The sequence below is a fragment of the Dromiciops gliroides genome, chromosome 3 (genome assembly GCF_019393635.1).
Source record: "Dromiciops gliroides isolate mDroGli1 chromosome 3, mDroGli1.pri, whole genome shotgun sequence".
Taxonomy (NCBI): Eukaryota; Metazoa; Chordata; class Mammalia; order Microbiotheria; family Microbiotheriidae; genus Dromiciops; species Dromiciops gliroides.
This window is the reverse complement of record NC_057863.1, coordinates 487650998-487668281: the sequence shown is the minus strand read 5'-3', so window position 1 is coordinate 487668281 and position 17284 is coordinate 487650998.

Sequence of the window (17284 nt, the reverse complement as noted above, 5' to 3'; positions counted from 1 at the left end):
GTCTGGGTCCCTAAGAAGTTAAATGACGTGCCCAGGGTACCACAGTTGGTATGTGAGACAGAATCTGAACTCAGATCTTCCTGATTGTGAGGCTGGTTCTCTCTTTAGCATACTGTACTAACTCCTAGTTTGCCTTTATTAAGGTTTGTTGAATTAATCATAATGATGTTAAAAATACTTCATTAAATAAAATTTTGATTTTATAGATTTTCTCAAAGATAAAGTATTTGAATAAGATTCCATGGTACAAAGCGGGATTCATCTGTCCCTCATGTATATTTGTGTAAACAAATATTGAAGTTGAATTCTTACCCCAGGCAGTTTTTCACTAAGCATATCTTTCCTAAATAATTTCCAAATTTCAGTCCAGCTCAAATGTAATAAGCACAGCATTCAAAATTGAGCCAGAATTGCCTGATGTTATATAATGAGCCAACAAAACACTGTAGTATTCTCCCCCATCCTCCCAAGTAATGTAAACTCTCCTCCTCCCCCCAATACTTTAAAAAGGACTTCCCACAATATATGGCATCATGTAGTTGTGGTGTATATTCAGCTTTGGTTTTGAACTATTTTGAGAATTTGAGTCCTGATTCTTCCACTTACTAAATAGGTGACCTTATGTCAGTCAATTTCCTTGCTTGGGGTTTAGTTTTCTCATATGTAAAGTGCAGAGTTTGGGCTAGATGATCTTTAACATTCCTTCCTTCTTTAAATCTCTAATCTCTTCTTTATGCCCATTTGTGATCACTAAATTCTGTTGACTATTTCAACATTTTTAGAGAGGTATTTAAAAATATGGAAATAAAATATAGATAAATTGAACAATACGAGATAATGCCAACAGATACTTATGGCTCTTTAGAAAAATACAGACATTTTGTCTCATGTGAGCTCTTTGCCTGAGATCTATAGTTTAAGTCTTATATTTGAATTCTGGTTGACATCAAGCGAACTAGTATTCTGCACCCTGCCCCACTCCCCAACATATCCTACTTTAATTAACTATTTCTGTGCATATATAGTATGTGTTTTGGGAGAAATGAATAAATAGCAGTGGGAGCTACATCACAAAAAGAGCCATCCTGCATGGTTCAAATGTCAGGGTTTGTTTTCCCCTGAAGGTTGTTGTATGTGGTGTGGCCATGGGTTGTTTAAATATATATACAAAGGAATCTCATTCATGCAGAGTAGTGTTGAAATGATGCTAATATTAATGAGCATAATTCTTCCTGCTGTCAGCACCAGGGCTTGGTGGGTGGCAGGCCAAGCCAGATGGGGAATAGTCAGGGCATAGTGACCAGACAGTTCTGCTAGTAATGGAGCAGGCAGTCTGGGAAGATCCCAGCATGGGGCACTAGGAGGAAATAGGCATTGGTGTGGGGAGCAACAGGACAGTATGGAGAGGAGGTCTAGCCAAGACATCATCTGGTGTCAGGGAAGTAAGGCAATGGGTAGTGGAAGGGGGGAGGTGAATCTTGGCAGGTGAACAGAGTGTGATATTGGGGCAATCTGTTGGTAGGAAGTAGGTGGAGTTGCAGGCAGACAAGTGGATGACATCAGAATGAATGGGGTAGTTAGCCACAAAGGCTGTGGGTCAGGAGCAGAACTCCATCTAGTCCTTGGAAGGACTAGTGAGATCAAGACTGGATGTAATCTCAGAACAATCCTAATCTCAGTTTGACTATAACACAGTAGGCTATAATAGCCTGACATAGGTACCAGAGTAAGTACTGAATTACTTTGGGTAGGGATAGGGACAGGGACAAAACAGGAGAGGGACCTAGTTTATTAGAATTGAGTTATACTAGATAAGGCAAAACATAGTTACTAGTACTGGAGCAGCAAATAGCTGAGCTTATAACAAAATGAACTTAATGCTAAGAAACAGATTCATGGAACTTTTTGTCTACCTGCACAAAATCCAGACTGCTTCTAGGGCCACGAGTGCACCTGAGTCTGTAGGTAGATATCACTTAAGTGTCCCCAGATAGATAGTTGTAAAGATAGGACACCAGTCATGCTCAAACAATCAATCATCCAGTAATCAATCTATCAAAAAACATTTATTAAGTACCTACTATGTGCTAAACACTGTGCCAAGAACTGTGGATACAAAGGAAGACAAAAACAGTGCCCACTCCCAAGGAACTGCTTGTCTATTGGGAGAGACAAAACTAGATATATACACAATGTATGCTGAAGTGAATAGAAGGCAACTTCAGAGATGAAAGAAGTAGTGGTTAAGAAGACTGAAAAAGGCTTCTTATAGTAGGTGGGATTTCAGATGAGTCTTTAAAGAAGCCAGAAAATGAAGTTAGAGCAAATAGTTTACCCACTATATTTGTGAGGTCCCAAACAATAGGGTGTCTCCAAAGTCTTAGTGCAGTTTTAAGCAGTTAACACTTAATAAAATCATGGATTTAGAGTATGAAGGGATCTTAGAAGCCATGCATTCCAACCCCCTCATCTTCCACATGAAACAATTGAGGCACCGAGTTTAAGTAACTTGCCCACAGTCACATAGCTAGTAAGAGGCTGAGGTTTTATTTGAATTGAGTTCCTCCCGGGAAAAATGAAGCTATTAAGCTTTAAAACTTTGTCAAGACTTTGAGTAATTACGTATGTGGATATCATTGTCCCCACTTTCTTCCTTTTGAATTAATTTTAGTTTGAGTGGAAAATAGTTTTCCTCACAACAGAAGTGTTGCTAGGGAAAGTATAAACATGGCATCCTGGCATGATGGGAACAGTCCCTGCTTAGGTACATGAACAGTTATGATCTTCTTTATGATCAAAATAAAATCATAGCCAGAAAGTTGGAAGGAACCTTTAGAGGTCATCTAAACTAACTCCCAGGGATACAGAACCTGAGTCCCAGGGAACTTAAATGACTCGCCAAGATCACAGAGGTAGGGTAAGTAGCTGAGATAGGATTGGCATAGTGGATAAGCTGTGGGACTTGGAGGCAGGAAGAATTGCGTTCAAGTAATACCTCAACCTCTTACTAGCTGGGTGACTCTGGGCAAGTCATTTAAATTAACTGTGCTTCAAAGTTCCCTTCCAGCTCTAAATTTATGATCTTTTGAACTTGGCTCCTTTAATTCCAAAGCCTATGTTCTCTCCATTGAACCATGCTGTTTATCTATGCCTGTTCTCTCTCTCTCTCTCTCTCTCTCTCTCTCTCTCTCTCTCTCTCTCTCTCTCTCTCTCTCTCTCTCTCTCTCTCATCTATATTGTCTTTTTGTGTGTGGGAGGAACCAGACTTATGATTTCATTGGTAAATAGAGCTTGTGGTGAGGTAACTTCTATGCAGTTTATAATCTTAGAGATTATCTTGGTGGGGGGGGGGGCGGTTACTGAGAGGTTAATGACGTGCCCTACCTCACAGAGCCAGTGCATGCCATAGGAGTGATGTGAATCCTGGTTTTCCTGACTCTGATGTTGCTTGTTATCTAATCAATTTTAAAAGTTCAAATACTGTCCTGACAATATAATCCCCAGGCAGCCAAGGTAGGTATCATGCCATTCTACAAATGAAGATGTCAAGGCTCAAAGAGTTTAAATGACTTCCTCATGGTCATTTGGTTAGCAAGGGGTTAGTTGGCATTTCAAGTCAGGTCTGCATATTCGAGACCAGGATATTCTCTACTAAACACATTGATCATAAATCCCTTTGGAACTCTTTGTTCACATTTTCATTGAGGTTTGTAGACTTCTTTGTTCACAGACTAAAAGGGCCAGAATTGAGTGGGGAGGAAGAAGTGGGTGGGTGGTGAGATGAACTGGGGGAATTTTCCTCTGCCATCAATATAAATCTGTGGAGGATATCCTTCACCATCTTTAGAAAAGCCTCTTTTACCAGGGTTGGGGGAGCATTAGGTTGAGAAATTAATGTAAGGATAAATGTAGCCTTGAGCTCTGTACAGAGTTTAGACATCATGTCTGATGCATTTGGAGTTACTTGTTGCCATAATGAAAAGAACATGCTTCTTTTTGTGGATAATAACTTTTGACTTCCTGGACAGCTCTTTTGCTTTGTTTACTTTAATATAAAGTATTCAACCCTTTAAAATATTACTCTCTCTTTTATCTGTTTTGTAGTATTAAAAATACATCAATGTGTTTATGTTTAAAAATGGGAAATGTCAAAAACATTTTTATAGCATCTTTCTTTTTATCTTTGTTGTTTAAAGGGCTCTTAGGGGGAAAATAACATTTAGACCCTACTCGTTTTCTTCCATTTCTGGAAAATGTTGATTTTTCTACTAAAGGAAGAAGGGGAAAAAAATCCCAAGCATTTTAAAAGCACCTACTATGTGCCAGCCATTGTACTAAGTACTTTAAAGCTATTATCATATTTGATCCTTACACAACTCTGGGACATAGTTGCTATTACGTCCTTGTTTTGCAGTTGAGGAAAATGAGGCAGACACTTATTAAGTGGCCTTCCCAAGGTATTTAAGGCCATGTTTGAACTTGGGCTATTTCTTACCCCAGGTCATGTTTATCAAGAATTCCTTCTATCTACATGTATTTATATATTTACCATGTATTAGCTGTATGGTATAGTGGAAAGGGTTCTAGATTTAAAGTCAGATGACCTGGGTTCAAATCATGAGTCTTCTGTTTGGTATTTGTGTGATCTTAGTACATTCATTTAACCCTCTGGGCTTCAGTTTCCCCATTTGTAAAAGGGGGGTGGTGGCATTAGATAAAATTCTCAAGCTGGGGTTCATGAACTTTTACAATAAATTTGATAACTATATTTTAATACGTTTGGCTTTTTTTATAATCCTGTGCATATAATTTTGTGCATTTAAAAACATTCTTTAGAGAAGGGGTCCATCAGCTTCACTATACCATCAAAATGGTCTGTGATACACACAAAAATGGTTAAGATCCCCTGTATTAGATGGATCTCTAAGGTCCCTTCGAGGTTCTAATTTATCAACCTCTCCATATATGCTTTCACATATCCCTGAATACAGTGATGTATAACATTTTCTCTAGTAATGTTAGAACTCTTATTAAGGCTGAAAGAGATTAACTGAATGATGTTTCTGTTCTTTAAAAAATTATTCACCCTGGGACTAATTTCCATATTTGTGATAAAAGTGTCATATCAATTACAAATCATTGAGATAGTGCAGCAACCAGTAGCCTTAGTTTTTGGAGTTCCCACAAAGAATATAGTCTTTTTTGCTGTGATATTTGAGGGGCATGTAGAATAGAAAGCTGCAAAAGACTAGATTTAAAACTAAGATTTGCCCTTACTCTCTACTGTAAAGGTAGGGGGAGAAATGTTGGTATAAATCAAGTCCCTACCTTTTAGTGCTGGGTGGTAAATGTACTGAATGAGGAGAGTTCTTCCCCATAGGTAAAATCAGGCTGCAATAGATATGGCTGTTAACAACCAAAAGGGCTTTCTGTTATCAGCAATATAAATGGAAGTAATGGAAAGCCATATTGTACCTTTAAAAGTGAGTTTAACAGTCCCATTCTCTGAGTTGGAATTTATTAACTGAACACTTCAAGGAGTATATATTGTACAGAAACCTTGTGGATTATATTTTATGGTTTCTTGTAGCAGGAGCACTTATAGCTCAAAATGTGGGTAAGAATATCATGATCCTACTCTATCATTGCATGGTTCCCTTTCTAATAAAAACTTATCAAATGAAATGGAATTCCTCTAAACAAGGCAATGAATGCCAAAGTTGATAAGTGAAAATAATAAAATTCTTAGAGTCATAATTCCTTGTCAATGTTGTACCTAAAAGGAGGTTTGTCTGAAAGTGTCCATATGTGCAAAATGGGTCTCTAAAGGTTCCTACAAGAAATATAGCTTTTTGGCCAGGCATGGTGGTGTATACTTATAATTCTTGCTACCAGGGATAGCTGAGGCCAGTGGATCACTTGAGTTTGTGAGTTCTGAACTGCAGTGTGAAAAATGCCTTCATTGTTCATGCTAAATCAAGTGCCAATATCTTGAGCCCTTCTGGGTGTGGTGATGGTGTACCAGTCTTGCCAAGGAAGGGTAAACCAACCAAGGTTAGAAACGGAAGTATCAAAGCCAATGAGCAATGAAATTGAGCCAGTGAGGGGTTAGGTGAGATAGGGAGGCCCACTCTTTTTTTTTTCTTTTTCTTCGGTGAGGCAATTGGGGTGACATGACTTGCCTAGGGTCACACAGCTAGTACATGTCAAGTGTCTGATGCTGGATTTGAACTCAGGTCTTCCTGACTCCAGGGCCAGTGCTCTATCCACTATGCTACCTAACTGCCCCTAGGAGACCCACTCTTAAAAAAAGGGGAAAATAAATACAACTTTTTTATATCCTACTCTTTTCACAGTTACATTTACCACATAAATGCTCAAAGCCCATGACATTTAATAATTCATTTCCAATTTTTTAAAACATCAAAAATGAACATGGAAAAGATGGAGGAAGACTATCTAGGAACAATACTGACAATTTCTTTTGATCTTTCCCCAAAAAAGAATTTCATTATTCTTCAGGAACTTTGATACAAGATATCCACTAGAATGTCTTTGTCTCTTGTTTAATTATCTCTGCCCTTGGCTACACAATTTTAAATTTGAAATCTTACCTCTCATATTATTCCTATTAGATTATAAGCTTCGTGTAAATCACTACCCTGGTGCAAGCCCAAATCACTTCATTCCTGAACTATTGCCATAGCCTCTCATTGGCCTCCCTGCCTCCTGTCTTTCCCCACTCCAGTCCATTTTCCACTTTGGTGTCAAAGTCATTTTCTTAAAACCTGTTTGACAATATCACCTCCTATTCAATAAACTCCACTAACTCCTTATTGCCTCCAGGATTAAATACAAATACTTTGGCTTTTAAAACCCTTCAAAATCTGGCTCCTTCCTACCTTTCCAGTACTTTGTGATCTAGTGACACTGACTTCCTTGCTGGGCTCATTGCTTTTCCTTGTTTACAATACTCCATCTCCTGGCTTTGTGCATTTTTACTGGCTGTTGCCCATGCTCAGAATGCTCTCTCTCTCTCCTTGTCTCCATCTCATGGCTTCCTTCAAGTCTCGGCTAAAAACTCATCTTCTGCAAGAAGCTGTTCCTAATACCTCTTAATGCTAGTGCTTTCCCTCTGATATTATATTCAATTTGTTCTGCATATATTTTGCTTCTACATAGTTTGCATATTGTGCCCTCCATCATAAACTCCTTGAAGGCAGGGACTATTTTTCTCTCTTTATATCCCTAGCACGATTCTTGGCTCATATTAAGTGTATAATAAATGTTTGTTGACGTGACTTAGAATTATGTTATTTTTATGTTTCCCTTACAGTGTATATAGTAGGTACTTATTTCATACTTGTTGAATGAATGAATGATTGCCCTTTCAGTTTTATCCTTGGGGTCAGTGCCCCATTTTTATTTACCACCCTTCTCCTAATTCATGTCTTCTGCCAATCTTCTCATCAGTTTGCTTGGAATGAGGCAAATATATGCAGTAGCAAATGGACTGGGGATGAAATCAGAAGCCATAGGTTCAAGCCTCAGCTTCATTACTTGTACTTGGTGACTGAAATTGGGTAAGTCCTTTCACTTGTATGACATTTCCTTTCTTTCTTTGTAGAATGGAAATACTTACCTCCTATGGTTGTTGTGAAAACACCAATTTGTAAGCTGTGAAGTGCTAAGTAGATGTGACTAGCTTATTATTAGTCACTACTTTCTGCTTATGTTGAACATGAAAGAGGAAGATTCTCTTAGGCATATCTACCTTTGCATTTGGTCTTTTATATTGTTCAAGATTACAAAAGCTTCAGAAGCAGTGACTTATTTGCTGCACTACATTAAAGAAAAAACACCAATATTGTTCTTGTCAATAATATTTTTAAACAAATACTTGCAGAGAAGTGACAGGGAACTCTATATTCACAAAGAAGTCATCTCTTTTGGAATTAGCAAAAAAAGTATTTGTGACGAGAATTAAAGTGGGTGGCTTCAGCAATTATCACTCCACCACTCTTCTCTTTTAACTCCTAACACTTGCTCCAATTCTCATAGCCACTGAACATTAGCTGGATGGGTGGGCAGGAGAAGAGAACAGACCACTGCTAGGCCTCCTACCTACAGCAGTGATATGTCTATATTTTAATGACAAGGTTTATGTTCATCATCTAAGCCTCCATTTGAGACCCGTTTCATAGTGTTCAGAAGTAGTGTCCTAGCAGCAATCAACAGAAAAAAGCAACTAGAACAAGCAGTAACGTCCACACTTTCTTTAGAACATACCTCACTTGTGGATAGGATGTCATGATGAAATCCCCCCCTCCAATTACTGAACTGTCATATTAATCCTGACTGTGCCCATGGATGGTTATAAATCCCAAGCTATTTACAGTTTGGTTAAGACCAGGTATCCTGTCTGCCAGCAAACATAGGCCTCATGAGGATGCACTGATTTGTCTGAGTGAAAGTATCTTTTACTGGGATTAAAAACATATAAGTTCAGACCATTCCGAGGGCAGTGCTGACACAGTCTTAAAATGTGAAAAATTGTGGGATGGTTGAAATTGATTTTTAAAAGTTTTACCTTTTAAGTACATGGCTTACAGTTTTGAATAACCTCTCAGATGTTAAAATGCAGAACACTGGAACATCAAAGAAAATGCTGAACATTTATCATTATAGGTTATGCAGTCAGCACACAAGTATGCTTTTTCCCTTGCTGCCCATAGTAAATGATGGATATCTAACTGGAATGGATATCAGACAAACCACTATTTAGCCAGAGGCAAGAGCTTAGTGGTCTAGGAATCAGATTTGGCATACCCAGACTCTGGAACAGCATGTTCAAATGCCAATAAGTTTGACTCAGACTTCTGAGGTGGGGAAACTTAGCAGCAAGTAGTTTTTCCAAATGATATCTTAAAATATCCAGTTATACTGAAAGATGATGAGGCTCTGGTAGAATCTGGTAAGACCTTGTCTGTGCAAGGTAAGTGTTTTCTTCTTTTCCTGTATTGTTTCAATGTCGTACCACGAAGTTTTTATGGCATGCAACTAAACCTATTCAATAGACAAACAGTTTGCACATGTGGGCTATCTTTACTTCCCAAATGGTTTATTGAATCATGTGCCCTGATTTCACTTGATGCTGATCAAGGAGCTATAAGATCATCATTTCAATCTGTGTCTCCATTTCTTAAGCCTGATCTCCAGCAGCCCTTCAAAATTTCTTTAAAGATATGACGTAGAAGCTGGGTTCACTGCCATGACTTTTCTTTGTATTATGCTTTTCAATGACTAAGAAGAGATGGAGAGCCAGCAGAAGTAAGGGATCATAGCATCATGGAATTAAGCCTAGAAGGAACTTTGGAGGCCACTTCTTCCAAATCATTTCTTTTACATTTGACGGAGTGAGGCCCAGACCTGGGAAAATTGTGTGACATTGATAGTCACAGTAAATGTCTATGGTAGAGTTCAAATCTATTATTCTGGTCCCAGGTTCAGAATGCTACCCACTATGCTTCTTCCCAAGCAGTGAGACTGAGCTCAGAAATCAACTTCTTTAAAAAGATGACTTGCCTGCCATTTTGTCAAAATGTTCAGAGGTGGGCATGCCTAAAATTTATAAGGGAACTAGAATGGAGAGTGAAATCACAATTAAGGGGGAAGAGTTATTTCTCTATTATATCTCTGGGTCTGAGGGTTGCATATGTGCTTCTGAGCAATCTGGTCACAAGGTATCTCTCATCAGGTGAGAGAATCATAGCTTTCTGATATGGAAATATTGGCAATGGTTCAATTGAATTTAACAGAAGTTGATTAAGTTGATTTACCATGCACAGTAATCTGTGCCAGGGGTAACCAGATAGCAAAACTAGTTCTAGCTGCAGTTTGGTCACAAGAGAAGAAGTGCTAGATGGGATTGATCATTTAAATTACCTTTGCTACACATTTATATGTCTGTTCATACATATTTACACTTTCAAAGACCATGCTTTTTGAAAAAACTGGAGTTTCTGCTGGTGGATTTAGAAGAAAGAGCAAGAAAAGTTCATAGGTCATAGTATGAACTTTGGGACAGTGGATCAAGTATAGAATGTGTAATCAGAGGTACAGGATTCAGATCCTGGCTCTGCTACTTATTACCTGTTCCTGAGCTTGAAGAAGCCACTTCACCTCATGATGCCTCAGTTTATTTAGCTGTAAAATGAGGGGCTTGAACAAGATGACCTCTAAGGTACTCTAGGTCATCTAGTCTTTTTTTTTTTTTTTTTTTTTTTTTTTTTTTAGTGAGGCAATTGGGGTTAAGTGACTTGCCCAGGGTCACACAGCTAGTAAGTGTCAAGTGTCTGAGGCCGGATTTGAACCCAGGCACTCCTGAATCCAGGGCTGGTGCTTTATCCACTGTGCCACCTAGCTGCCCCCCTTTTTTAGTTTAGTTTTTGTTCATTGTTTTTTTTTTAATTAAGTGTCTGAGGCCAGATTTGAACTCAGGTACTCCTGACTCCAGGGCCGGTGCTCTATCCACTACACCACCTAGCCACCCCTAGGTCATCTAGTCTTGAATGTTAGACTTCCCTACCCCAGTTACTCTTAAATCCAGTGATATTAGCCTCCTGACTGTTCTATGAACAAGATGCTGCATCTCCAGACTCAAGGCATATTTTTTGGCTGTTCCCCATGCCTGGAATGTTTTCTACCCTCATTTTTGCCTGCTGGCTTTCCTGGATTCCTTCAAGTTCCAGCTAAAATCCCACCTTCTACAGGAAACCTTTCCAGCTCCTCTTAAATCTAGTATCGTCCTTCTGCCCTTCTGCTTACTTCCTATTTATCCTATATTTAGCTTGTTTGTACCTACCTGTTTCCTCATTTTCTCCCTCATTAGATGGATAGTAATATTCTCAAGGACAGGGACTGACTTTTGCCCTTTTTTGTATCCTTAGCACTTAGCATAGTTCCTGGTATACAACAGGTGCTAAATAAATACTTATTGACTGACTCTTTGGTTTCTTACCAGTTCTAAATCTCTAATTCTTTGCAATTATTACAAACAATAACTTGTGAGCCACATCCAAGAGATAGCGTAGATTCAACCCCAAATGTGATATCCTGTATGAACTCTGGGGCAGTATGTTGTAATGGAGTAAGCTATGCAAAAGTGAGATGCAGAAAACCTAGATTTGACAGCATGATCTGTGACATGAGTCTATGACCTAGGACATATCACTTTACCTGTCTGGGCCTTGGCTTTCTGACCTGTCATCTGAATAGGTTGGACAAAGTGAACTCCAAGTTTGTTTTTCACCTGTGTAAGTCCATGAGCATGATCATCCTGACTGAATCACTGTAAAAGTCTGAAATATAAAAGAAAGATTGGTATCCAGTAGTGTCTAATAAGGCCTGTTCTCTCTCTGTGTGTGTGTGTGTGTGTGTGTGTGTGTGTTGCTAAATCAACGTCTTTTGAGAGATTATGAATTTCATTTAGCAGGCTGATTCTGTAGTCTTCTCCAGTTTGATGTAATCAGGAAGATTTCTCTCTCTCTCTCTCTCTCTCTCTCTCTCTCTCTCTCTCTCTCTCTCTCTCTCTCTCTCTCTCTCTCTCTCTCTCCCTCATTCCTTCCTGCCTTCCTCTAATAGGACTCTCAGACATGAAATACTACAATCTCCAAAGACTGTATGTCACTCAACAACTAAAGGAGAAACACATGGTGGAGATAAATAGGCTGTAACAGATTACTAACAATTAATTGCATATGAGAAATAATATAGAAGATACCAAAGAAGGGTCACAATACCAGAGAAGAAGATAGGGAACTCATATTGTAAGACTGAGGGAAAATAAATGGACTGCCTCTGTGCTGAACAATTACCCACCTCATGTTAACAGACATAATACTGGGTAGAAAACTTGCAGAGGATTTGTGGGAAAGTGTAAACTTGAAGAGTAGAACAGGTTGAGAAAATGTGGATGGATTGTATTCTGTATTAATGTTGGGAGTATCCACATCATGAAAGAACAATTGAAGTACTGAAATATTTCTCTTTTTAAAATTAATTTCTTTTTAACATTCATTAAAAATTTTGAGTTCCAAATTCTCTTCCTCCCTCTAGTCCCTCCCCCACCCATTGAGAAGGTAAGTAATATGATATCAATTATACATGTGGAGTCATGATAAAAACATTTTTAATAATAGCCATGTTGCAGAAAGAAAAAAAAACAAGAAATATAAAGAAAGTGAATAAAATATACTTCAATCTTCATTCAAAATTCATTAGTTCTCTCTGGAGGTGGACAACATTTTCCATCATGAGTCCTTTGGAAATATCTTAGATCATTGTCTTGATAAGAGTAGCTAAATCTTTCATTCTTTTTTTTTTTTTTTGCGGGGCAATGGGGGTTAAGTGACTTGCCCAGGGTCACACAGCAAGTAAGTGTGTTAAGTGTCTGAGCCTGGATTTGAACTCAGGTACTCCTGAATTCAGGGCCATTGCTCTATCCACTGTGCCACCTAGCTGCCCCCTAAATCTTTCATTCTTGATCATCCTTACAATATTTCTTTGACTATGCATAATATTTTCCTGGTTCTGCTCACTTCATTTTGCATCAGTTCATTCCCAGATTTCTTTGAAATCGTCCTACTCATCATTACTTCTAACACAATAGTATTCTACCACAATCATATATCACAAATTCTTCAGCCAATCCTCAATTGGTGGGCATCCCCTCAATTTCCACTGAAATATATCTCAAGGTAAGGAAGTAGACTAATGTATTTCTCTGAATAATTTTAATGAACAAGATTTAAAATAAGGTATTCTATAATGCTCAAGTGACTAGAACATTCATTTGTCCAGAATACCCTAAGCATTCTGATTCATTGTTTCTTTCAGGTGATTATATGATACAATCATACCAATACTCATATAAACTCATAAAAATCTGCCTCACTATTTTATTGAAATACATGTGGGCCATGTGTGTCAGAATTTCTCTGGCCTGAGGAAAATGCAGTCCTAATAATATAAAGTTAGGATAGATTTCCCATCCCTCACTAGAAGCAATTTGCCTAAGTGTTTTGAATGCATCTAAAGCACTCTCATTGCTCAATAATCTTATTTTCCAGTATCATAATATCAATATGAATTTTAAGAATGTTAACATAGAATAACAGTTACCAGTCAACAAGCATTGATTTAGCATCCACTAAGTACTGGGATACCAAAAAAAAAAAAAAGAAAAGAAAAGAAAAAACACAGTCCTTGTCCTTGAAGAACTCACATGTGGAGTTCTTTTTAACACTGGAGACAAAATACCAACAATATCACAGGTCTTCAGAGGTCCTCTAGTGTTGTGCTAAATTTGGCATGACAAAAAATCAAGAAAATAGAAGTTCTCCATTAGCCAGCACCACACCATCCACAGTAATTGTGCATAGCAAAAGAAGAAATTTGCAATGCTGTGGATAAGGTCACTTACTTTGGCATTATACTTTCCAACAACATCTACATAGATGATGAGGTTAATGAATACATTGCTAGAGCTACCTCTGTATTTGAGAGGCTCCAAAAGAAAATGTGGGATAAAAGTATTTAAGGTTGCAGATAAAACTGAAGGTCGATGGAGTAGTTGTGCTGACCTCATTGTTGTATGCCTGTGAAACCTGAACAGTCTATCATTTCCATACCATGAAACTGAATTGCTTCCATTTGAATTGTCTTAGGAAGATTCTGAAGATTACCTAGCAAGATAAATTACCAGACACTGAGGTCTTCTCTTGAGCTGAACTGCCAAGCACTGAAACTGTACTGCAGAGAGTTCAACTCCATTGGGCTGGCCATATATCCTGAGTAAAAAACATAAGTTTACCTAAAAGACTCCTGTACAGAGAACTAGGACAAGGCAAGTGCTCACATGGAGGTCAGAGGAAATAATACAAAAAAATTCTCAAGATCTCTCTGAAGAAATTTAGCATTGACTGTGAGACATGGGAGATGCCATCACAGGACCATCCAGTATAGCTTGCCCACATTACAGAAGGCACTTTAGTACAAAAGGAACATTAGAAGTTCAAATCTAGAGACATCCAAATGTTCAAATGGACTATTCATGTCTGAGCTATGGTAGAACCTTCTCAGCTTATACTGGACAGATCAGCCACAGTTGACTACACAGTACCTTGACCCAAATGCTGTGATGTAATTGGTTCTCTTTGAGTACAAAGGATAAACAACAACAACATTCAACCATGGATGTGAAGAGTAATCTTAAAACAAGTGGTCATTCACACTTTGCTTAAATTTCTCCATTTCATTGCCTACTGAGTCAGCCTATTGCACTGTTGGACAGCTCCACTATAATGAAGGTGTTCAAAAAATAATAATACCTTACATTTATAAAGCATGAAACAGTTTCATATACATTATTTCAGCTGCTTCTCACAATATCTCTATAAGTATGTTTGGCATGTCATGAAATAATTTCCTGATATGACAAATAAGAAAATGGAGTTTTGAGATCAATTGACTTGCCAGAAGCCATGTAGATAGTCAGTGACAGAACTGAGACTTCAGTTCAAGGTTTTTGACTTGGAGCCCCATGTTCTTTCCACTGCACTGGGCTTACTCCTCACTTACTTTCTCCAACTCTTCTTTTCCTGACCCTGTATATATGATCCTAAACTATAGGTCTGACAATGTCATTCCCTTACATTAAAAGCTCCAGTGGCTCCCTGTTGCCTCTTACAAATATTAAGAGCCCAGAGCCAGAGCTCTACCTTTTTCAGTCTTTTCAGGAGAGCCCTACATGATTTTCTATGCAATATAGGTTCCAGTCAAACTGTCCTACTTGCTACAACTACATGATATTCCATCTCCCCTCCCTGAACCTCGGCATACTGTCCCTCATGCCCCTCCTCATAGAATACCTGACTTCCTTCAAGGGTCATCCTTTTACCTGAGAATTTCCCTAATCATCCTAGTTGTTAGTATCCCATGCCCCATATTATTTTGAATGTATTTTACAATTAGTTGACTGTATAAATAGCCTCCTTCTCCTCCCTGGTCCATTCAGTAGGTAAATAATTTAAAAATATATAGAATATAACATGGGAAATCAGATGCTAAAAACTCTAAAACAGGTCCTGCTCCTAAGTAAAGTCTATTTTACAGTTTTGTTTTTATATTTGTATCTTGAATACTTGAAGAAGGCTCTTAGTGATTCACTCAAACAATAAATATTTACCAAATGCCTGTGAAGTGGAATGGGGGTAATAGAATATCATCACAACTTTGCCCTCTAGAAATAACATAGTTCCCTTTTGGATAACTCTAATGCAGTTTCTCCATAGCTGTCTTATGAGGCAGCTAGTGCAAGCACAGCAAAATCACAAACTATTGTATATTTCTTTACAATGAAGTCAATGATATATAGTTGGATTGATAACCTACAGTTCTTCCCCATTAGTATATTCATGTAGCTGGCGGAGGCACTAAAAATGGACAATGAATTGGACTGCACAGGATAAGGCTAGTGGGCTGTATTGTCCATGGGGAATTTCAAGGTTCTTTTAATCATCTGAAATTTATCTCGGAAGAAAAGCAACTTCTTTTTTTCTTAATACTAATATGAAGTCAATCAATCAACAAGCATTTATGCTGTTCTTCTGGCATTGTTGTATGTTATGTTTTGTCCTTTGTTCTTGAGGAGGACCATGACAGGTGTCATAACTTGTGGTGAATTGGATATAAGTGAGGAAGGGCTATATAAAGTCACCAGCCTCACTCTCTTCTCCAGAGTCATTTGGGTCCAGTGGCAAGATATACATCAGGTTGACTGGAGATGGCCCCAGATGTTTTTAAGGTAATTGGGGTTAAATGAATTGCCCAGGGTCACCCAGCTAGTGAGGGTCTGAACTGAGATTTGAACTCAGGTCCTCCCAACTTCAGGATCATTGCTCTATCCACTTTGCCCCATTGTTGACTGAGAGATGGGAAACACCACAGTTTCCAAAGAATTGAAAATGAATCCAGAGTATGATGTCAAATTCCATGGTAGTAGTCAGGAGGCTGCAGCATATTATAAACAGTTATGAAATAGATGAAGAATAAAGATCTCATCCAAGAAGTTCAGGAGAAAAAAAAAGATCTGGGCAGCTTGGTACAGTGGGAAAAGAACTGGATCTAAGTCAGAGGACCTAAGGTCAAATCTTGGCTGGGACACCTAGTACTTGGGTAACAACAGTCACGCCACATCCCTGAGCCTCAGTTTCCTTAACTGTAAAATGGGTAGGGGTGGAGTCAAGGACCTTGAAGGTATTTTCCTGTTCTGATTCTATGACCCTATGACTTGGCAAGAGTAAGGGAAAATAAGTGATGGAAATATTATGCACTCCATTGGTCTCCTTGAGATATCCAAGGAAAGTGAGAAAGACTACAGCCCTATTGGGTTCACTGCAGTGTCAAATTTATGGGAGTATATGAACTAAAGTCATAGCAAGTGGGTGAATGCATGGTTTGCTAGCTACATTATTGGAGGAAATACTTAAGTTGATGAAATCACAGATCTATTTGAGTTTGAGAGTCCTTTATAGTATCTTTTTGTTCCTCTGAGAAAAGAGCAATAGAGTATAGCAAAAACCCAAAACAAAACAAAACATACGCCCCAGAATAAGGAGATGTATCTCTGAGGCTACCTAGCAATGTGACCTTAGATATGTAATTTCAGCTCTCTGGGTCTCAGTTTCTCCATTTGCAAAGCAAATCTATTGGCCTTGAGCAGTTCTAAGGTTCCTCTGAACTCTGACTTCTATATCATCTATGAACTCCAAGCAGGGTTTATACACTGTGGTATTGTTCTGGATATCATGGGATCCTCCCTTGACCATTACTGCCCTGTAGAGGTTTTCTCCTTCAATTAGAATGTAACCTCTTTGAGGTCTGATACTAACTCTCTTATATATTTGTGTCTCTAATGTGGAGCACAATGCTTGATAATTAGAGCTCATTAAATATTTTTCATTCATTCAACATTCATTCCAATATCATCTCTATTTTATGATGTAGTTAAAGGAGATCTTCCTTCCCCATGTTACTAATGAGGAAAGTGAGATACAAGGAAATACAAAGATATGTGCAAAGAGACCTAAAAAATCAGTGATAGAACTAGGAGCGTAATATACTTCTTTAGTCTTCTAGGTTCCAGTAACATGTTAATCATACTGCATACCTTTTGGAATTATATTTAATTTTGAATGTTCACTAGTTCTGAGCCAACCTCATA